The following is a 23,730-nucleotide window of genomic DNA, read 5'->3' as shown; positions in this document are numbered from 1 at the left end:
AAAATAGTGAAGGATAATTGACACTAGTTGATAATTAGCTTCTCTTTGCTCCATATTTGCTTACACTTTCACCCTTATGACTGTAGAATACTTACTGTGAAGTCTGTGTGTACAGACTTCATAAAAATCCTCCATAAAGTCAAATTCCACTGAATTTGGTGGACTGGGGAAAGGTGAGATTGTGTTCCACTTGTCACAGCTTCCAAAGTAGTTGGTATTAGAGGCATGAGCTATCAAATTTAATAAATTATTTCTAATTTCCACAAATTTAGTTATAAAACAGAGTCTTCACTGAGAAGAGACCTGAGCTTTTATCTAACAATTCTCATCCCCCTGGAGGGCAACATAATTTATACTGGAGCAACACTAAAATTGATTTCTCAAGACAAGCATCATAAGTCAAATATTGAAATTTTAAATTTTAGGTCTAATAATAAATACAAAAATAATCAAATAATCAAAATGTTGGTGAAATCAAATAGAAGTGCTGCATAAATTGCCTTTTTTTTTTTTTTTTTTTTTTTTGTATACTTGGGAATATATGACAGGCTTAATTAATCTTTAAGATCTTTGGTAGCATCTTCAGATTTATTTACCTAGTCCTGCTGCTGATCCTAAGTGATTGCATCTGGTCAGACCAAAAAATTTTCTGTACCAAGAAAATTTGTTAAAGGACCATGCTGTTTTTTAATTTTTATGGTCATTAGTAAGATTTTGTTTTGCCCTTTTGTCCAGTTATCTACCTGCATGCACATTTATAGGAAATGTAATTATTTTATTACCTTTTTTTTTTTGAAGAGTTTTGCACATTTCATTCCTTTCTGCAGTTAAGGACTCCACTTCTATTTATATGTGTCTCAAAGATTACCTTGCAGTGTTGCTGATAAAGATCTTTCTGAGCTTTTAAAGCATTCATATAATATCCCCAGTTACATGACCTACCTGGGTTTTTTTGCTATTTGTTCTTGGGCCTTTTACTTCTCAAGAAAAACATGTTGTCACCTATGGACAAAAAAAAAAAAAAAAAAAAAGAAAAAAAAAAAGGGAAGTATTATTTTTTCTTTTTAATTATTTAAATTATTTTGTGTTTTAAGATATTTTCAGCTTTCATTTAAAGCACTCTAATAGACTGGAATTTTCTACCTAGTACTTATTTCTTAGGCTTTAACACGAGAAAATGAAATACAGGAAGCAAATAGGGCAGGGGTTAGAGAGAACTGGGGCACCAATTTGTAAACGGTCTTATTTCTGACAGAAATGTTGACAGGTTTTTTTCCAGCCTTGAGAGCCAGTTGTTGTGGTGGCTCCAGTTCTCTTGCCTGTGCACTTATGAGTGTCTGTCAGTCACTAAGATGATACATTTCTTTATCGTGTGTGTGATTATAAACCATTATTTTGTGAGAGAGGCTCCCTATGCTTTTCCTAGTGTCTCAGCTGCTCTTTATAAAAGTTCTTCTGTCAAGGAATTCTTCAGACTTGTACAATAATGTATCAAGGTGGTAAACTCTGACAGCTTCAAAAGCTAGGTTTCATTTCATAAGGGCTTTTAAGCTGTCTTGGATATGTACCTGGTGGACGTTTCAGTCACTGTCTCTCTACTGTTTTCCTCTTGTTTCCTTCTCACATGCCATGAAAATATTTTCTTTTAAGTATTTACATGGTAACAGTCTTCCATGTGATTTTTTTTTTTTTTTTTTTTTGTTAGAAACAGCATTTTAATGGGTAATTGAGAAGGAACACTTCCTTTCTCATTAGACACTGAATAATTTGATCTCTGGCTAATGTATTTGAAAAATAATGTTTCAGTGTGTCATGCTAATAATAAAGTATATTTTTTCTTCCACAGGGTTACAGTTGTTTACACATTTTACTATCTCTTGAGTAGTATGATACAAAATCTTTTTATTGCAGTTTTGTTTGAGAAGAGTTGAGTATGTGAAGGAGCTGTCAATCAGCATTTAGTCATACAGTATCTATTTCTGTTCCTGTTCCTCCTAACACAGAGGGCTATTATTGTCTACATTACGGCATAGGTACTTTGGATACAGATATCCTTGAGGGGCAGGATTTATTATGAAAGCAGAGAATCAACACAGCATGAGACATAGTTTAAATAGCTAAATTTATTTACAAGTTCGGAAAGCTAAGTTAAGCAGAGGCTGCTTTTACACATTGAATTTTTCTGTCTACCAAGACATTTCTTCTGTTTTATACCTGGATTTCCAAGCAAGGCACTTCAAATGAGACTGTCAATAACTTTTATAATTGAAAGTATTTAAGGAAATCTTGATGCTGTGTATTTCCAAGGCTGAGTCTTTGCCTAGCTAGGCTTTGCCTTTCAGCTTAATTAACATACTCCATCTGGCACAAAGCACTTTAGTATTTGTGATGTGGTGGGTACTTTGTGTACTCCAATGATATCTACAACGACTGGGAACCTATTCCTGAGACAACTTCTCCCCTTCCATCCTTGTAATTACAAATGCACTCTTCTGCACTCTTCTGCAAAAAAATTAAACTGAATAAAAACTAAACTTATATCTCTATTGTTTTACTTGTGTCTTAGTCAGGAAACAAAAAGGAATTAAATGTTTAAAAATGGAATATATTAGTATATATATTCATAACATATTAGTATGACATTTGTAGCCTCATATAGACATAAATTCTTACATATGGAGTTTTGTATAGGTTTATATTGGTTAAACAGAGTAGATGCACTCTCTCAGTGTGAGTTTGGCACATGACTTTTAAATTCTCAACAAAATACTAAAATAACATAACACCAGCAACAACAAAAACAATACTCTCACAAGTTGCGGATTTGCCTACCAGTAATGAATCAGAGGAAGTAGAAAAAAAAGTGTGTATGGAGGTATTACTTACTAACTTCCTCAAAAATATATGAGTTTGAAGAAAATTTATTTGAATTTTGAAGTGTCTATAAATGCTATCTTCTGTTTAAGTAGTACATGACCTTAATCTGTTGCTTAACCTATTAGAAATGGAATTACTTTAGCAGAAGTAGGTAAGTTTATTATTGACCACAAAATTTAAGCACCATGCATTCTGCTATATATATGCACTATTGGTTATGTTGCGTCACAGCAGTTGGAAAGGCAACATTTTTCAGATTCTCTTTTGGAAGGTAAAGATATTCAATTAGAAAGGCAAAATATTTCTCATAGGTGACGAGGTTTATCCAAGAAGAAATAGCCCTTGTAAAATCTATCCCTGACTTCAGATTTACAGCCACCATTTTCTGAAACACTGATATAGTTTTTTCCTTTCTGTTTCTATGCATCACTGTATATTCTCTTTAGAAATATTCTGTTTAGAAATATTCTCTTTAGAACTGTAAATGCAACTGTAATACAAAATTTCTAACTGTAATAATGATGTGTGCCAACTTTACAAAATTTTTTTAGTCTGGCTATGTTAGCAGTAATGTGCCTATAGAATATTGTAAAGTCAAATTTAATATTTTTTCTTTTAAATCTATCTCTTGATTATCTCAGACTGCCCAGAAGCAGAGTGCTATGATAAACTGCAGTCAGGTACTTGGATTTACTATTCTAAAAAGCAACCTATGTCTCCCAGAAATTATAATTTCCCTTGCTTCAGAAGATGCTGTATAGGGAAACAACTTTTTATTACACAGGACTTTTATTGCACTCCTCTGCCAAGCTACTGGTAGCAAGGATCCCTTCTGAGATTTGAGGCAAGGGCAGTTCATGTGCCACAGAGCTGCTGAGTTGTTCAGATTATTAGTTTTGCTCCAGCGATGTCATCCATTTGCTTCTCCAGTGAATGTGGGACTGAGGCAAGTATTTTCATGAAAGCCTGTATTTTCCTGCCATTACTGTAGAGACCCACATGTACCACCAAATATTTGTTCAGCCCATATACAGTGAGGATTTGACTGCCTTGTGGTTTGCTAGGGTTTAATTAGTGGCTTCTGATCTTTATGCTGCTCTTTGAGTTCCTCTCCAAAGCAAGAAAGCTGTTCTGAAAGTCACACCTTTTTCCTTGTTACAGCAGATCATTCACTGCAGTGTGCTGAGGAATGGAGAGAGGGACAAAACTGGTGAAACATCTAAACAATTCCAATGGCTTTTGCTGTGTGGAACAGAGGGAAGTTTTCCTCTTCTCTTAAACATCTCCCCCTCTTGTCTTTAATATCTAAGGCAATGGATGACTGTATTTATTATACCAAGTGAAACTAATCATCAGATATTGGGAAACATAACAAGTGCTACTAAAATGCTATAGGATAAGACTCACAGGGCTCTCTGAGAGCTGTTTCAGAATTGTGACATGACCTTGCTTTTTCTACATAGTATGATGTAGAATATATGTTTTAGTATTTACTATAATTAGTACTATTATTAGTGTTGTTTTTTAAAGTTATATATATATTTCTATGTATATAAAACTAAAAAATTATCTCAAGATGCACTATGAAACCTTAATCTATAAAGTTTAGAGTTAAATTGAAAATGTTAAAGGTCAAAATCTCTTTAAAGGCTTTGCTCACTTATGTTTATTTTACAAAAAGAATTACAGTATATTCATGTCAGCTAATTCTCAGTTAGCATAGCAGCTTATGGAAAAAAGAATGGGGGATAGTAATACTATATTTCTGTAGTATATACTGAAAATAACAGAAAAGTTTTTTGGGAGTTGTGTTTTTTACTAAATGGCTCTAACACAATACTAAATATCTGCATGAATACTAAATATCTGTATGAATAGACCAATGATTTAATAAAAAATAACTTCTAATAAAGGTGTGTTGCTAGTGTGATTATTCCCACTTAAAAATATTTTCCATTCAGCTCTCTATACCCATTTCACAGATGAAAAGATCTCCCTCAGGATAAACAGTTTGTAGGATACAATTTGAAGTGTTTAAACTTTTGTTTGTGGCAATAAGAGCTCTATCATTCTTAAGGTATATTTCAGTGTTTTAGTCTGAGGAAAATCAGTTATGGATATTTTATATTTTTGACAGTGAGTAAAGGAATACCACACAAACAGTATCTAATACATCATCTGGAGTCAATTTTCAAAAAAGAATGGCTTTGAGTTGAAAATAAAGGCTTTCATCAAATTCTGTTATTGCTTACAACATTTCAGCCACACTTTCTCTCTTCAGGAAGGGAACATACCACAAAACCAATGAAACTTCAACACTTCTTCAAACTGAGAAATGGTTATTTCTCAGTAGTCCTTTGGTCAGCTCAGAGACAACCTTAGTGTTTAAATGACTGGGACGAGTCTGAAGAAATGGCCTGGCTTTCCCTGTAAGTTGCAGACATATATGTGAGTAATTTCCAAAGTTTGGGTTTCTAAAGTTGGCCAGGATGGTAGCCATTGTTTCCATAAATGTTTGTGATATCTGTCTGTCATTTATTTGGCATTTGTTATTGCTGATGATGCCAGTGACCCCAAAGATAGTAGAAGTCAACTTCATGCTGGATTTGCATTGATTTGGTAAGGTCTGGACTGGGTCATGGCACTTCTAAGTTTACATTTTTTTCCTGTAAGATTATGTTTAACTTTCTTTTCTGTATTAATACTGAAAAATTGCCTTTGTTTTACAGATGTGGCTTTATATCCAAAATCAAAATTCTCCTGTCACTTTCACAATTCCTCTAACAATGCTGCAAGCCTAGAGAAGCTAGCACAGAGCCCTTAATTACTCCTGTCTCACACTTCTTTTTGATAACTGGGAAACATTTGCTGTCCTGCCTGTCACTGAAGCCTGTAACCACATTCAATTTGATTCTCCCTTAAACACCATTAATTTTTTATGTGACAATATCAGTTGATGCAGTCATTGATTCTAATCTCTTTTGTTAACCTAACTTTTTGAACATGCATGTTTCTTCTCTTGTCTTTGCACTACATTTACAAAACCCTCTTTCCTCCTTTGAAGTTTCATTGCCATGCACCATTTATTTGTTATACTGCATAGCAAAATACTAAAAATACTTTTGATACTTTTGTAGTTACTACTCTTTTAAGCTATCTATCCATCTACAACCACTTTATTTTTCATTTTCATGAAACGTTTGGATATTGCCAGCTCCACATGGCAGTGGAAAAGCCACTAGTTAAGTTACAATGACTGCTGCTTGGAAGATCTACTGCAGGTTAATGCTCTTGCCTTGGGGTTTGCATTTATGCCTTGGGGTGATTCCTGCTTTAGTTCCTGAATCTTTTCTCAGCATTTTTTTCTTCTTTCAGTTATGCCTAATTGATGCATTTGTCTGACTGGTGTTGCACTTGTTTGGACTGGCCTTTGATCTTAAATCTTGGGACTCAGGATTGCCAAACAACCATGCATCATCTTATCAAGGATTTTGGGGCTGGTGTTTTTCCTATTAGAGGAGGGTATTCAACAAGGACATGACTCCTATATGTTACTGAAACTTACATAATTTATTTTAATGCCCCCTCCAGTACAATAACTTAATGTAAGTTTTTTTGGTCTTCTGATTGTTCCTCCTGAACAGAAAGGTCCACTTACACATTTCACTTATAAACAAATAACATAGTATTTCGTATAGTGAAGCCATGCACTAACAAGTAAGAGGCTGCCAGGTATGAACTTATTTCTTTCTCTCTTCTTCTGTTCCCTGGTTTAGTCTAAGCTTAGGAAGACAGCTGGTAGACATTTACATGTCATTTACACGTGCACTTCATAAAAGTGAAATAACTATGAAAGGTTATTGAAGGTCTACTTAAACAACCGAGAACATTGTTACAAACCAGTTCTTTGACCCACCTCTTGTGAGTGAAGAGGGTTTGCACAATAAAATAATGAAATTGTTTCCTGTCACCTTTGATCAGTGTATTGTTTAGTATATTACGTAAAAATGGTGTCAAATTTACTGCTGCTGTGGATTTCACCTTTGTGGATATTTTCTTCACTGTTGGAAAAAAATAATGGATTTGATAACGTGTCTGCATATTGAATGACTAGAAATGTCTTACTGTTTGTCCAAACAACGAAAATGCAGTAGATGACTGAAACTGAAGCTCTTCTCATTGAATTGCTGCATATTTGATTGACTTGCTGGACAACTGTTTGATAGAAGAGGATATAATATATCATCACTCTTACAAGTGGGTCTGAAATTTTGCAAGAATGACAGGTGCTGGCAAAATGGCTTTACTAATCAAACCTGCACAATAAGAGCAACTAAAATGCACTATGCTTTTCAGTTTCAATAGAACAGACTTTTTTCTGAACAAATGTTTGTGGGAATTAATTCACGTCTGGAGTTTTTGTGAAAGACAGAGACCTTGCTGCAATCTCTGAAAAAGCAGTAAGCCAAAAAGAAGTGAATGTAAGGTCTGTAAGGGATGTAATGATTCTCAGTGAAAGCAATACTTATGTAGCTTATGGAAATGTGGGCTTAAATAAGCTATGATCAAGAATAGTATGACTCTTCGAACCAGATTGCCAGAAGGCAAAACTGAGAGGCAACTGAGATCCATAGAACCGCATCTATACATTTCCTTATTTTGGATGTTTTGCTCTTTTTTCCTCATTTGACTGCTTTCCCACTCCTACAAACCAAAATAAAAAAACCCACATGATTAAAAAAAGTATTTGCCTCAATGCTTGAATTTTTTTTTAAGAAATGGTACATTGTTGTTTTTTTTTTTTTTTTTTGGGGGGGGGGGGGAAAGATGCCCATGGGAACAAATATTTGAAGATAAACTAGAATTTTAGTTGCCCATCCTCTCTTCTGACCATAATTTTAAAAGGAAGGAAACAAGAATAAGGGTCTGTAGAGATCCTTTGCAATTGCAAAGGAGTTTTTTTTTAAATTTTCAAAATAGAAAATTTGATATTTCTCATAATTATATTAGGAAATAAAAATAATATTTTAATTTTGAGATGTGAAGCTTCTCATAAGCTCTTTAAGAAGCCCTCTTGCTTTGACTAGATATGACCAGGATGTCTAGATAAAATATGGATTTGTTGCAAAGAGCTAAATGCTAAAGACTGTAACATATTACTTGAGTCAGCACATTCCTCCTTGAAATCCAGTGCTCAGAACTTTCATAATTTAATAATGTACATGTTCGTATTCTATCCTAACTCCTCATTAAGTAAGGCCTGTGCACTGACTCAAGTTTTCTCATGCTTTCCAGTATCAGTATTCCCTCCAGTTTCTTTCTGGTCTAAACCACACATTTAGCATTTAGGCACAGGACAGTGCAGCTGGAAGTCTTGCCTGGTTCCATAATGACAAATTATTGCAGTCTTTTGCTTTCAAAGTTTACCTTTTCTCAAGAATGTTGGCACTGATAGAAGGAGGATGTTATACTGCAAAAAAGCCCAAACCATTACCTCTTGTGAAATATTTTAACAAACTTCCTTTAATCACCAGCACCTGAGAGGAGGGTGTAATATTTTGACTTCATTTTGTTTTCAACTGATTACAGACGGACATAACTTTCCCCTGCAGGAACTGACCTTGTACCAGTGACATCAATGGAAACATTGCCATTGACATTATTGGGAATTGGATCAGATGCACAGTTTGCACCAGTCATGTGATAGCTGTAGATAATGATATTTTTCTTATCACATTTAGTACTTTTAAGACTAAAGTAGATGTTAAGATTTCAGTTGTTTCTTACAATGGATGTGGTGAGCCAGTATTGAAATATGATGATCAATAATTTTGTTCCTTTGAGGAAGTCTAGTCAGTGATTTTTTCTGAACTTAATTGGACTAGAAGAAAGCAATCTAGCAGAGCTGATAGCAATCAATGCAGTTAAAAATGAAACTGCATAAAAATGGCTGAATACATTTATGTAAATAGCTGTTTTTTTCACAGTCACAGTCTTCAAATGGCATGATTCTAGACTTAATAGCTATGTACTTTGACAAAACAGTTCAAGCAGCAAACCAAGAAATGCCTTTTTTTGACATGTGAGCTTTGAACAAATCATTGAAATGGTTTCTGAACTAAAGCAAGACCTATTTCTGGCATCAAGTTTCAGAACAACATCTGGAATACAGTTCAACATGAACTGCCTAATGCCTGCAGGTACTGAAAAAAAGTTATGCCAGACTTCAGTGCTGGAACCCAAGTGCTCTCCCATAAATTTTAAGAATATTTCAGCCTGATGCAGTGATATTATTAATTTAAGTTTCTTTGAGGATCTTGTTTTTTCAGCCAAGCACTTCTTTGTCAGTACCAAGGTACTAAATCCTTTCAGTTTTACATCACCACATGCCCATTCATCCTTTTGCCTCTGGGTAATTATATTGCAATTCTCACTTTTCCACAAGACTATACTGGTATGTAAATATGAAATATTCTCTGTTAGTAATAAAAAAATGCATTCAAATTCAGCTCAGTTTTCTGTCCTGTTTTTTACCTTGTTATATTTGCATTGATAAGACTAACTGAATGAGTGATCCAATTGCCCACACAACTTGGCCACTTTTTTGAGTTGCACACTAGAAAGTTCTAAGATGGTATTTTTTCAGGTGAGTGCAACTATAGTTTTGTTGCTTCCCAGGAAAGATTTGGAAATAAAAAAATAAAATTAATCACTAAGTTATGCTGAAATAACTTTTTTAAGAAATAATTTTTATCACTTTATAAACATAAAAGGCTAATTTCTCCTTTCATCTTAAAATCTCTTCACTGCAATGGGAAGGTTCTGTACTTTGGATAACAATGACAACCCATTATTTTATGGAGGGGAAGTTGAAAACATTAAGACTTTCAAAAATTTTATTTATTTGCTGCCATTCTGTTTTCTCTCATTGTCTACTTGAAAATAATAAATTTTGCGAGAGGGGGAAGAATCGCATTTCCGTCCTTGCCTGAGAAAACTTTTGTAGACCACTGTTCTTCAAGCATCAGAAAAGCCTTGATATGAAAAAGATATTTAATTTTTACTGTCCAAAAAGCACTTATTAGTATTTTTTAGCCACTCTTCTGGTTTTGGTGCTGATTGGTGCAAGGTGCAGGTATGCTCAGGTATTTGTGCTCATTTTAAGAATGGTTTCACAGTGGCAAAAAGGAGCTACATTAATAGCATTTCTGTTGGGAAGATTGAGAACATTTAGAGAAAATACAGATTAAACTCTGCTCTTAAAACTGAATGAACAAATTCTCCCCACTGGAAGGTGAAAAATGAGTTTTGCTATTATTTTCATAGGTGATATATATCTTACTATTTTTCTGAAGCAAATTTTTCTTAATTCATCATTTATGAGTCTGCATACCTCTGCACACTTTTTAAAAATAAATTATTTTACATTTTAGATTTAAGATGTTGTAACTGTATTTTAATGACATTTTGCACTACTTTGACTATACTACTTTTGCCAAATACACTGTTGAACATTTACAAGCATAATATGAAGTAGCATCCTAACAAAATTATACTTCTCAAAGAAATTAATAAAGTACATTTTAGGATACATTACTTTGTTTTTAATTGCATTTGCTCACTATGTACTGCATAAAATCAGAAAATATAGAAATATATGATGGAACTTCCAGCCAGTGTGAATTACTACATTTTTACTGTACACATTTTATGAGATTTTGCTATTATTGTTGTTTTTTGAAACTTAGATATTAAAGGCTTTGGTAATAACAGGGAAAATATGTTAATATCTAGATTTCCTTTAGAATACAATTTAGCTTATTTTCTGGTCATGGACAAAGTGCCATGTTCCTTATCTTGTCATATCTTAAAACTCATCAATTCAAGAGTTTGATCTTGATCAACTTAATATTATGGATATATAATGTTTAAGTGCAATAATGGATATATGTTGTCATAAGTAATAAAAGAAGAGTTTGAAAGATACTGTTTGTTGGAAGGCAAGATCTAGTCTGTAAGACCATTCTTTTATGTTCCTAATTCTATGATCTTAATTTTTTACACATTAACATTAAACACCTGTGATTATAAAATAAAATGCTAGAAACTATTCAGCAGAAAGCCTGAGTGAACATGTCTCTAATTCCAACAAATTGGTTTTCTGATTTTAAGTATGATTCCTATGAGCATGAATGAATTTCTCAGAATACTGGGAGCAAATATGCTAAAAAAATGTGACAAGCTGATGAATATTCTTGTTCAAGGAATATGGTTGGTTTTGGATGGTTTTTTTTGTTCTTTTTTTTTTTTTTTTTTTTACTGGCAAGAAGATAACTGGTTACTTGTAGATGTGATAACAGAATGTTTACCAGTTTTTGAGACTCTGCCATTTGATAGCAACTTCTCCATCAGAACTGTATGTAAATGAAATAACTAATTCATTAAAAGTTAATATTGAAAATTTAAGCAAGTGATTAAATTCATAGAGTTAAACTATCACCAATGCAAAATTATTCAGTTGGAACTACACAGTCCCAGTATAAAAGACTGGAAGTATCCCGAATGGGACACTAACCAAAGCAAAATGCCTTCTCTGGATGTGCAGATTCAGAGTTCTTAACCAGCTTTTGGCCCATGGTCCTTTCTCTTCCTAAACAGAATTTTTGTTTAAAAACTTTGAATTTTCAAGTTAGGAACTCAGTGAAGCCCATTTGCCTTGGGCGTGTAAAAGTTCCCTTGTGCAGGGCAGAGCATAAAATAGGTAGTTTAGTATCTATGAAATGACATATTGCTCTGTGCAATGTAAACAACAGATGATTGTAAGAAGATAATTGTGATCCATAGTGATGCTGTTCTTACTAGCCAGAGACAAGCATATTCATTAACCTTGAAAAAGCACTGCTAAATGACATCTTGAATTTGTCTGCCAATATGGTCTACAATTATCAAATCAATTGGCTTTACAGAAAATCAGTTCCTATTCTTCTACATGTCTCTTTTCTGTTGGCACTACCTGTGCAATTTTGGTCTTGCCAAATCCTTCTTTGATGGGGGAGCTCCCTATATTTTATAAAGCCAGTATTTTCAAAAAATGGCCTGAAAACAAGGATCTCAAAATAAAGAAAACAATATTAAAAAATAAAAACTTAATTCAATATTCAGATGCGCAATTCCTAGCATCAGTTGCTATTTTGCATAGTTAATTCCTGTATATGGAGAATGAAAACTTCATTAATGACCTGGAAAATAATGAGGTTGAATAGAAAGGATTTGCCCCTCCTAAACAGAATTGTAAACAATTGCAACTGTTTCTTAGAATGATAATTTTATACTTTCATGACAGGATGTACAGCTAATTAAACCTGTTACTATACATATGCATATATTTATTGCAAATTAAACTCTGCATATATTTTACATATAAACTAATTAATAGACAATGAAAGTGAATACTATTCATTGTCTCATAGCAATGGATACCATTGCTGTTATTCAAGGAAATTAGTTATAATATCAGATAGTCATTACTGAAGTTGTGTGCTGCTATAAACATTCATCCATGAATGAACTCTTAAATGGTTGTAATATATTTACTTACTCACTCTCTCGTTTAAAATCCTATTTGATGTACAATATTGAGAAGAAAATCATGAAACATATCCTTGTTATTTTAGTCATTGTCTTTGGAGAAAGTTCAGCTGGGGTAATAGAATTCTTTTATTTTGTTCTGTAAATGCCAATCTCAGATCAAAGAGTTTATTTGAGAACTTTTGATTGAGTATGATTTTTTTCTTCCTGATTAATCTTTGAATATCTTTTGAAAAGGCATTTAACACTCATATTGAAATTTTTTGACTTCCCTTGACTGCTATCAGAAACCTGACTGCCCTCCATGGTGCTCAGTCAGCATTTTCAGATTCAGCACTTTCTGTCATTGATTGATAGAAGACACTTCTTCCCCAGTTACTGAGTCAGACACATCAGGGAGAGACAGACAGGCTGCAGGAGAAAATTTAATCAAGTAGAGGTAATTTGCAAAAGATTTTAGTATTGAAATCTACTTATGAAAAATATAAAACTTTAAAATACTGTGTAGTTGATAGCAGGTATTTAGCACATAAATTTAAATGAGACTACACCTTTTTAAGAATGATCACACAGTCTACAAAACAAAACAGGAAACCACAGGGACTGGATTTGTTGTCATTATATTAAAAATTAATTTTGGTTTTACCTTATTGTAACTAAGGATGCCAACAGTGAATTTAGTACACAGTACCCATTCTTCTCCTTGTGCATGGCTTTTAATAAATGAGTTAATGAACTTCATCCAGGTTCTAGCAGAAGCATGTTTCATCAACCCAGTGGTACAACACAAAAATGTAGGTAAGAACCTGTGATAGAACTCCTGTCTCAATGTAAAGGATGCATTTCATAGAAAAGGTGATTTCAGGGTTTGCACCTATCTCCCTGGGGAAAGGGAGAGGGAAAGAAAAGAGCCAATGATGACCGCAGCTAAATTATTAGTGCCAAGCTACTACGGTTCTGCAAACACCAACCCTTAACAGATCATTGAAAAAAAGTTCTTTGAGGTAAACTCTAAATTAAATTGCATTCTAAAACTTAAAAAGATTTGCATTTATCCACTATATTGGTTAGAAAATAGTATTATACTTTCTCAAACATATGCTTGGCAGAGGAAACTTCCCAGTCCTGTCTAATATGCACTATTAAATGGTATAGTCTTCTCATTTCATAGGCCAAAATATTTTCTTAGGTGTAACTATAGTGGGTGACATTTTTACAGTTATTGACATTTTTACATGACTTATCAAGGAAAGCATTGAGAGAATCAAGAATTAAAACCAATTAATTTTTCTGTGAGAATGTGGGAAATACTGAGGTTTTTTTTAATTTAGTAATGTAAAATTCTTGAAAACTATTTCTGTTGTTCCATTTTCTCCCTATCCAAGATCAATATGGAATTCAGAACTGCTTTAATTTTATTAATATTTCTGTTATAATACCTTGAGACCACAAGACAAGCAGTGAGTTTTTGGCAAAAATATTGAAGTCTCGGTTGATGCTTAATTCTTTGTGGATACAGGCTTGTTGGCTGTGTTTAGATTGACAAATGGCTTTAAGGTAATACTTCCACTTTTCAAATAGCTCTCAGAAGATATATGCATGTAGATCTGCCAAAAAAAATCTATATTTGTCTTGTTTTATGTTGGCAATATGACTCCCAATTATTTTTAAAATGTCCATTATAGCATGTTTCCAAAGGACTTTGAAATATGTTATCTATCTTCAAGGCAGTGCCTTCATAGACATGTTCAAGTTAATATTTTGGAAACTGCACAGAGAAAAGGGAAATTAACTCTTTGTGTTCTTCTAAAAATCCATATAGGACACTTACTAAGAGGGTAGATGCTTGAAGTAAACCAGCAGAGAAGAGTTTGGCATAGTTTTACATGACAGACAAAAATAGGTTAGGCTAAATTGCCAGATTCTTTGTCTTTCAAAGAACTAAGTCTGCCAGATTCAGCATGAATGCAGAGATTTGTCATCACTAAGAACTTTTCAGGAACAGGATTTAAGATTACAGAGGGTCAGATTCTGTTGATTCTCTCTGATTATTGTCAGCACTTTCCTGAATCTATGTGAAATGCTTACTATCCATGAACATTAATGTTAATGTTCCTAGAACCTGTTCTGACTTACATTTTCATAATCCTTCTGTACCTGTAGATTATTTAGATGCAGTGAAGTATGTTCATCAGTAAGTACAGTCTTGTCACTTAGCCAAGTGTGCTACGAGGTCCTTTGGCAGCATGGTAGATTTCAGATGAAAGTTGTTGAGAAAAAAAGGCAAGACAGAAAAACCCACACGGTAATACAAATATACTTCTTATAAACACATTTGCATTAAAATGCACAATAAACTCAAACCACAATAGGCATAAAATGCAGCAAAATACTCAACAACAAAATCAATAAAAACAAACAAGCTAAGCAACAAAACGAGTAAACAACAATTACAGCATTTAACAAGCAGGGATAGATAGTCTGCATTCCTAAGCTTTATATTAGGCAATGATAATTTGAGTTTTTGTATTCATTCATCTTCCTGCCCCTTCCAATTTTGGGGCAGAATTGCACATTACATTAAAATTTATCTTGTGAGATAGCACGTACTACGTGGATTTTTAAAAAGAAAATAATGGATAACCTTATTTTATCTCTTTGAGTTTTTATCTTTCCAAGTAAAATCATGGACCAAAATGGACCAAAATCATGACCATATGCTTCATATAAATGCTTTCAGATGATGATTGCTCCGAGTCTCTTCAAATCAGCTCATTAACTGTACTGTATCTCCCCCTCCATATCGAATGTAACACCATTTTTTAATCTTTAATATTTGAAACACAGTAAAGTGTAAGGGATTGTATTTTCCAAATGTATGGAATCAGGATATACTGGTCATTTAGATTAAATCTGGTGATGTAAGCTTGGTCTTTCTGAGGTGCCTTGGTACTGAAAACATTCTCATCAATATTACTCACTGGTCTTGTGTCACAGCATCCTGTCTCTCCACTTCATAAAGCTGTAGGGTCCTGCCAGTTTCTTGACACTGTCTGCGAACAAAGCAGGAGGAAAAGGATAGATCCAAGTGCAAGAATCATGGAGATAAATATCACACAGATATGCTTCAAGTGGCATAACAAGTTTCATATATTATTTTATCTTCATGTTTGTCATCAAATGACTTTGACATACATAAAGTAAAGCTGGCATGAGTAATTTAGATTTATTATTTTTCACCTTTAGTGTCTAATTATACAAACTTTATTCGGCAGACTGGATGGGAAAATGTAGATTTATCTTTCAGCTAAAAAAAATGTGATAAACTGATAAAAAAGTGCAGTGGTTGGTACCAGAAATTGCAGTGGATATTGAATGTTGTTTTCTATCTTCTGTATCTTAAAAGTTTTGTTCAAAATTCAACTAAATTTATTCAATTCAAATCTACATGTTGACTTATTTTCCTGGTATTGCGTTAAAATAATAGTTGGAAATTTTCAAATTGCATCACTTTACCTACAAGGTCTTAAGAAATTACCCATATAAGGCCATTATCTGTGGCCTGATTATTGATCCCATTGACATGAAAATAAAACTTAGCTAAGGGGTCATTTATCAATGTGATGAGTGACACTGGTTTCCTATGACATCATGTTGTGAATGTTTCTTGTAGAAAAAACATAAACTGACATGAAAGATTTGCTTAGATACCTTTATAATAACTTTTCACTTTACTTTGCACTTTTATTTTCAGTGAAAAATACTTCCTGTTATTTTCATGGTGCTTTGTCACAATATTAATCAATAGTTTTCCATTCTTGTATTTTTTCCATTTATATCTTAGTTGTTTTTCTTCCTCAAGTAGGGATAATGAAGATATAGAAGTTATTACATTTTTTTTATTTTTCTTTGCAGTTCATTATGATCCCTTTGAATTCTAAATTTGACCTTCAGAATTGTTCCAATTCTCTCCAGCTTGCTATTAGAAATAAACATTGTGTTCTCTTTCTTTGTCAAGTTTAGTAAATAATGGCTGAATAAAAACAGCTTGACAATCAGTAGGAATATGGGTTGTGTGTTAACTACATTAATAGGTTATTTGGTATGTATCTGGTATTGTATATCAAGGATGTTTCTGATTTCATATTGCTTTATGTGATAGAATCATAGACTGGTTTGTGTTGGAACTTAAATGTCTTCCAGTTCCAATCCCCTGCCCTGGGCAGGGCCATCTTCTGCTAGAGCAGATTGCTCAGAGCCCTGTCCAACCTGACCTTGAACACTCCCAGGGATGGGGCAGCCACAGCTTCCCTAGGAAATCTTCCTTTCTCACCTTAAAGCCGTTCCCCCATGTCCTATCACAACGAGCCCCAATAAAAAGTCCCTCTCCAGCTTTAAGTACTGGATAGCTGCCATAAGGTGCATCTGGGTCCCTCTCTGTGTCTTCCCTGTGATCATTTCAGGGCCCTTCTCTTGACTTTCTCCATCAGGTCCATGTCCTTAGTATGCTGGGGGCCGCACAGCTATAAGGAAATATTCAAGATGTGCTATTGTGTCAGTATCAAGATGCGTTTATGACTGCAAACACTGAGGCAGTGAAACAAAATATTTTCAGGAGTTCAGTGGGAACTTATAAATTAACTATGTATCATATCTTTGATTTATGCAGGATTTTAAATGTTTGAATAACAAAACAATGCTACAGTTAGCCTTAAATTATTTTTAAAAGCCTTTTTATTGCTACTTATATGCTTCTTTAAAGTAGTGAGCTGTCAAAAAGCTCAGCAGTTTGTGTCTTGTCACAGATTTGATATGATTTAGGTAAAAGTTGTCATTTTGAGAGTTAAGAATGCTTTTATTCTCCATGTGTTTCAAACTTTACCTCTAGAACTGCAGATTTGGATTTAAAATTATTTTTATGGAGCTGACATTGTAGTTTACAGAATTTTTGTACATATTTTTCTTGTCATGTAGAAGATATCCATGTTCAGCAGCAACTAGGATCATGAGCATATAAAATAAAGTAAGATCTACCCAATAAAATCTGTGGAATGTATTAACACTGCTGCTGAGTTTAAGATTTTGGGTCTAACTTTCCCTAGGCAGATGTGTTTTGAAGAAGAATTTAAAAATAACATCTCTATCTGAACAAAAAGGAGGATTTACTAAGGGTTATCATAATTTCTTAATATCATAAACAATAATCAGACAACACGTATTTTTTAAAAGGAAAACAAGTAATTTTAAAAGGTCATATTTCCTCTGAAAATAGAGTGTCTCACTCTTAAAATTGTCTGTTAAGGAAAGACTGACTTGAGATATAAGTAATGTGGGGCATTTACCTGTCATTCTCCCTAAATTACATGGGCAGGCTCAGTAAATAGCAACTCTTTCCTGATATATAATGCAGTTCAACCAGTTACTACTTGAAACTTGCTTTTTCTTAGAGGAACTTCTAGGTTTTCTTCTAGTTAGGTCAGAAGACAGTAGATTATATTTATAAAGAGATAAAAGGACATGTCCTCTGAATTGCTGTCTCTTTGTTTATCGTTTTAGTAAGACTACAGCAATATTTAGTGAATCCAATATGAACCCATGCTTAAGCAGATGAAACATTAAGGTGCAATGTGAGAAAGTTCGCTTTAAAAAAGTTTAACTTTTATGTGAGTTCAGCATGGTTATACTGAACTATATGATAATAACATATGCATATTCATTTAACATATACATATTCAGTATATGGTAGCTCAGTAGGTAAAGATGCCTCTAAAGTATGGGTTCAGAAATATTTTAGGAGAAGTTAAAAAACAGTCCTTTGGCTTGAGATAGTTTATCAGAACTTGAGCTAAAGGGTAGTTTTATTCTCAAAGTTGTCAGATTGTCATAATCAGATCCATTGTTTAAATATCTAAACAAAACAAACAAAACATCCATCAAAAATCTTTTGACTAGTGTCATTGTAGTGTCTCCAAAAGAAATGCTTTATCTTCATGTATTTTGTCAAAAGGGAATTGCAAATATTATAGAAGGATGATTAATTAAATAATGAATGTTCAATAGTTAATATTCATTATTGATTCCAAGTTATAAAGCAAAGGTTGGTAGTAATACAGTTACTAATTATATTCTAATTAATAATTTCAACCTTGTAACATTTTAAAAATAACTAGGCAAATCATCAGTAACCAATCTACATTTTAGTTATGATTCCAGGCTTCATTATATTCAGTAATAATTCCTGTGTGGCCATAAGCCTCTGCAAATTTGACCTGAGATTTCAGCTGAAATTTTTTCAGCTTTATGCATATTTAAATATTTCATTTTAAGAATAAATTATCCTTGCATTGGATAAAATTGTAATTATCCATAATCTTTTGAAGTTAATCTAAAATCCTTAAAATAGAACTACTTTAGGTCCAATTTAAAGTAAAGCATAGATTAATAATCTTCATTTCAAGGAAAAAAACCTAAAGTACAGCACTGTGTCTACCTCTTGTTTCAGTATATATATTTTTGGAGTGATTAATTGAGGATATATTCTTGGAAGATATGATATTTCATATGCAGTATTGTATTTTAAACATTTCAAGTATGGTAGAAGTATGAAAGCTTAATATCACTGTGGAGCTTCCCTTTGCCATTGTAAGCTTGCCATCAGGTACCAGAGTCATCTTTTCAATTCAAAAGGAACTTTTTCTAGAGAAACACATAATCAGAAAATGATTGGCATTGGGAGGGACCTCTGAAGATGATCTAGTCCGAAAAAGTCAGGTTCAGCAGGTTGCACAGGGCCATGTCTAGGTAGGTTTTGAATATCTCCAGAGAAAATGACAGAACCTCACTGGACAGTCTGCTCCAGTGTTCTGTCAGCTGCAAAATGAAGAATTTTTCCTCATATCCAGATTCCTATGTCTCAGTTTGTGCTGTTGCCTTTTGTCTGTCACTGACATGAGTCTGGCCTGGTCTTCTTGACACCTACCCTTCAGTTACTTGTACATTGATAAGCTATTCTCCTTTATCAATTTCAAAAGTTTTTAAAAATTTGGGGCATTTTTGAGTACATATAAATAGTGAAAAGAAACCCTACTTGCAGCATTATTCTGCTGATGTCTATTTTATAACTTCTTCCATTACAAAATCTCCATTTTTTCCCTTTCAGTGATCACACTTCTGAAAACCCCAGATTTATGTTTATTTTTGCCATAAGAATTTATGTTCTGTTGTTAGGATTAGAGTAAGGACACTCATTACACCTTAGTTTCAGCTACAAAAAACCCACTATAATTATCATTGTGTGCAGTTCTCTCTGGTCCTCCAAGGGTTTTTCTATAATGTGGTTGAAGTACATTGCATTTAATGAATACCCTAGTCTTTCAGAGTGTCATCTAAGATGGATTTAATGCAAGTTGTAGGCTTTCATTTGGTTATTCAAATAGCTTTTTATGTTGTACTGACATACTGCATTGAAAAGTAGAATGAGACTCATAAAAATGGGATTATTCTGTTGCATTGCTTATGCTAGTTATCACAGTCAAAACCTGGTAAATAAGTTTAGTATATTTGCTATTTTATAACATTATTTAAAATCCCTGTGCTCTTTGGCATGTTTAAGCTTTGAAAACTCAGTGCAATCATTTTATTTCATGGAATATTAGATACTATTGTGGAAATATACAGCACAGAATACAGTACCTTCTGTGTAGTGTATTCTTATGTGTGCATCCTAGAAAGTTCTAACTTATCAAGTGTGCTTGCTCTAAATATTATATTTCTATAAAGAAAAAAAAAAGAGTCCAAATGTAATATTGCCTAAGGACACTGGAGTCATTAAGAATATTTTTTAAACTGTGGAAGTTCTACAACAGATTAAAAGGAAAAACAAAAAAGAAAAAAGGAAAACAAATGCACCTAGGTCTAAAGCTTTGATTTGGAGTCCTCTTTAGAGAGTGCCTAACTCATACCTTAATTAATTTGTCTTATTTTAAATTAATTTGTTCTCTCCATTTATAAGTAAATATGCCTCTGAAGACTTTGTGTAGAATTTTTCTAAATTCTTGATAAATGCTGATGGGAAAAAATAACGTAGCATTTCTCTGATAAGTCTTCTTTTCTGTGCTTAAATAAATCAAGAGGCTTAAATTAAAATAACACAAATTACAAAAGCCCATATACTTGTTTTTGTTTTATATGGTCTGTATTTCTCATTGTTAAGCAGTCATTGACAAAGAACAACTCTGGTTTTTGACAGTATATTGGGAGCTGGAAAGTCTTGTGGTCAACAAAGAGATAAAGACAAGAAATTATAATGAAACTTTCAAGGTCTACAATTTTTTGGTGTGGTTCTGAATAATTTTCTATAGATGTGGTTCTTGGTGTGGAGAATAGAGTGCCAGCTAGAAGAATTGATACCAGTCTTTGAACTACTATGGGTAAGTTAGCTGCAGACATCTGTCTAGTCCCCTGCTCTGCCTACCTATCCCAAACCTGCTTAGATTTACAGAGGGAAGATAATGTCATATGGAACTATAATAACTGCTGTTCACTACATCCAATGATCAGTATAGCTGTCATCACCATGAAAAAAATAATTGGTGATGTACATAATAGTGAACTTCTGGCCTGAAAAATTGCAGATCCAATTTGATCTGATGGCTGGAGTCAAGTATGGAAGTATTCAAATGAAATCATTAAAACATTCTAAAAAGAATTTGCAAAAAAATCCCCTGAGAAATTGAGTGGCTGTGGAAGAATTCTTAATGGAAAAATGTTTTAGTGCCTGAAAAATTATAGCTATTTTTCTATAGAATAGAGCTATTTTTGTTGAAAAAATGATCTATCAACTTTCTTATCTGAACTTTCTTTAAATAATTGCCATAAGAATTCTACTTAGAATTTTTCTTTGCCTTTAATTATCAAGAAAGGTTGGCAATACTTGAAGAAGAACATTTAGGTGTGAGAAAGACCCAAGTAAGTGAAAATATACTTACTCGTGTGATATAATGAATATAATGGGTAATTGTGCATGTACACAGATGGTTGAGTTGCATGCACAAAGGCATTGGAAAGAGATAGTCAGATATTCATGTACATCTCATATACTTGCAGATCTCTCTCCACTTCCAAAATGGATAAGTTTCAGTTCAGTTGTTATAAGATATAAGCAAATAATTGAATACTTTTTATTATCAAAATATTGGATCAATTTGGTGAGACTGTTTTTGCATTGTAACTGTGTTCACAAAGAAAGAGATAAGGAATTTAATAATTTGTCTAGCAGAACAGCATTTTGTTATCATGTATATTTTGTCTTTTGAAATTACCTAGTTCTCTCTCTATTAAAGCATTGCAAAGAATACTTATTTTTTCTTTCTTCTGCAAGAAGTTTTTCACATCCTTCAGAAAATGGTCAGTTTGTGTCAAGAAATATGCCCAACTGACTAGCAGTTCTATGAGTCAGTCTGCTTTCAAAATACTTTAATTCAAATAATCAAATGCACTCTCTTCTGCCTCTTTTTGAAAGAGACTATGAAAAAATATACAGAGTTTAATTCTAGCTTTTCCTGTGCTTCGTTTTATTTTTTAAATAATGGTCTATTGAGGAGTGCTGAAGGAATGCAGTTTAAATTTACTAATGCCTACCTCATTGTTGGGAAGAAAGGGAAGCCCATGAGGATTTTTCTGCTTTATATTTATAATTTTTTTTTTATTAGGTTCTCCCAATAATGCTATGCTGTACCCAAGCAGTTGTGATGCAAACACATGCAAAAAAAAAAGAAAAAAAAAAAAGAAAAAAAGAAAATGTGAGTAGTCCTAAGTGAATGAAAGAAAAAGTTTCCTTATTTTGCACGAATGTGTGGAAAAAGAACTGAGCAAATTAATTTCCTGCAATTCTTATTTATTCTTTGGTGTAAGAGACCATGTCTTCACTGTGTGGTTTGCTAAGTCCATGAGGTGTTAACACACAACTCTGAAAGCACTTGAAGTGATTGGTTTGGCTGTCACAAAAAGAAAAATTTTAGATAAAACTGAACAGAGAACAATACACTTTCTCTGAATATTTGTGTTACTGAGGAAGGAAGCAATGTTCTGTACACATCACTCAGTGGAAGGCTTCAAGTACTGAAAAAAGATTTAACTGTATCGCAAAGATATCTCTGCAATGAAGGCAGAATGAGAGGTTTTCTTAAATCTGTCAGTATATTGATTTATTACACACACTCTGTAAAGAGCATAAGAATAGATCCTCAGCTATAGTGATTTATCAAAGCTCATTGTCATGGGATATCAATCTTCAGAAGCAGCGTAGGAATTCTGGTTTCAATTATTGTTTTCTGAAATTTTTATGCTAATCTCTGACAACTTTTATCTCACTTCTCTCAAATTTGAAGTGAGATCTAAGTCTTCAAATTGGACATTTAGACTTAGCAATGCAGTTCCTCTGAAAATGGAAAAGGTAAGATTCTGGATCATATGTCACAACCCAGCTTTCCCTGTAAAGGTCAATCAGACCCTTAAGGTGTGTTCTGTGCCACAGGATAAGCCAAGCTTCCTCCCTGAGAGCCTCTGTCAGGTGGAACCCGCTGCATTCTACTGTGTTAGGCAACATTGCCTTTGAGGAAACTCGTTTTATGAATTACATATGACTAAATACTTTAGAATTACAGGAGCAAAACTCCCTGTGTTTCCGTCTGCACAATGAAGGAAATATCTGTCCTGAGCTTCGTGAATGCTTGACAATCCCTCATGCCCAAGATAAATCCCACTGATGGTCCAATTTAGCAATACCTCAATAATACTCAGCTTTCTGTGTTAGGAGTAGGTTCCACATCAGATGTACTACCTGGTGCAAAAATAGCCAAACTGCAGTGGTGAGGTCCTATATTTCATGCACTTGGAGTTACAGTAAAATGTTTTCGTCACTGCTCTTGGTGGTTTTCTCATGTTACAGTTTTGTGAGCCTTGTTAATATTTATCTAGTCTCTGCATAATGACCTCTTAGGAAAACATCCAGGCAAACCTGACTTATAAAGTGACTAAGTGATGGAAAAGAACAGTGTTTATGATATATCCTTGTTCTTAGAAATTTATTATTAATTTCTTGTAGACATATCATTGATATATGTCTGGTAGACATATAATGTTCATTACATAACCTGATTCTTAGAAATTCCATATTAGTTTCCTGATCAGCCTAGTTGATTCTTTTGAACTTTGGTTTAGTGCCATAAAACCTTCAGTGTCCCTCAGCATTTAATTCAGGATTTT

At 33.5% G+C, this 23,730-nt stretch overlaps 1 long non-coding RNA gene across 1 annotated transcript in view; it reads right to left on the bottom strand.

Annotated features, from left to right (window-relative positions):
* Positions 1–12,655: 12,655 nt before the first annotated feature.
* LOC110475296 (uncharacterized) overlaps positions 12,656–23,730 on the bottom strand; it is a 170,957-nt gene continuing 159,882 nt past the window's right edge. Inside the window, exons 2-4 of the long non-coding RNA XR_013340157.1 lie at positions 15,447–15,518; positions 14,602–14,701; positions 12,656–12,876 (exon numbers count right to left, since the gene is read on the bottom strand). This is a non-coding gene — a long non-coding RNA (uncharacterized LOC110475296). The remainder of the gene's footprint in view (positions 12,877–14,601; positions 14,702–15,446; positions 15,519–23,730) is intronic.

This window comes from Lonchura striata, chromosome 6 (assembly GCF_046129695.1).
Source record: "Lonchura striata isolate bLonStr1 chromosome 6, bLonStr1.mat, whole genome shotgun sequence".
NCBI classification, from domain to species: domain Eukaryota; kingdom Metazoa; phylum Chordata; class Aves; order Passeriformes; family Estrildidae; genus Lonchura; species Lonchura striata.
This window is presented reverse-complemented; position numbering and strand designations above follow the sequence as displayed.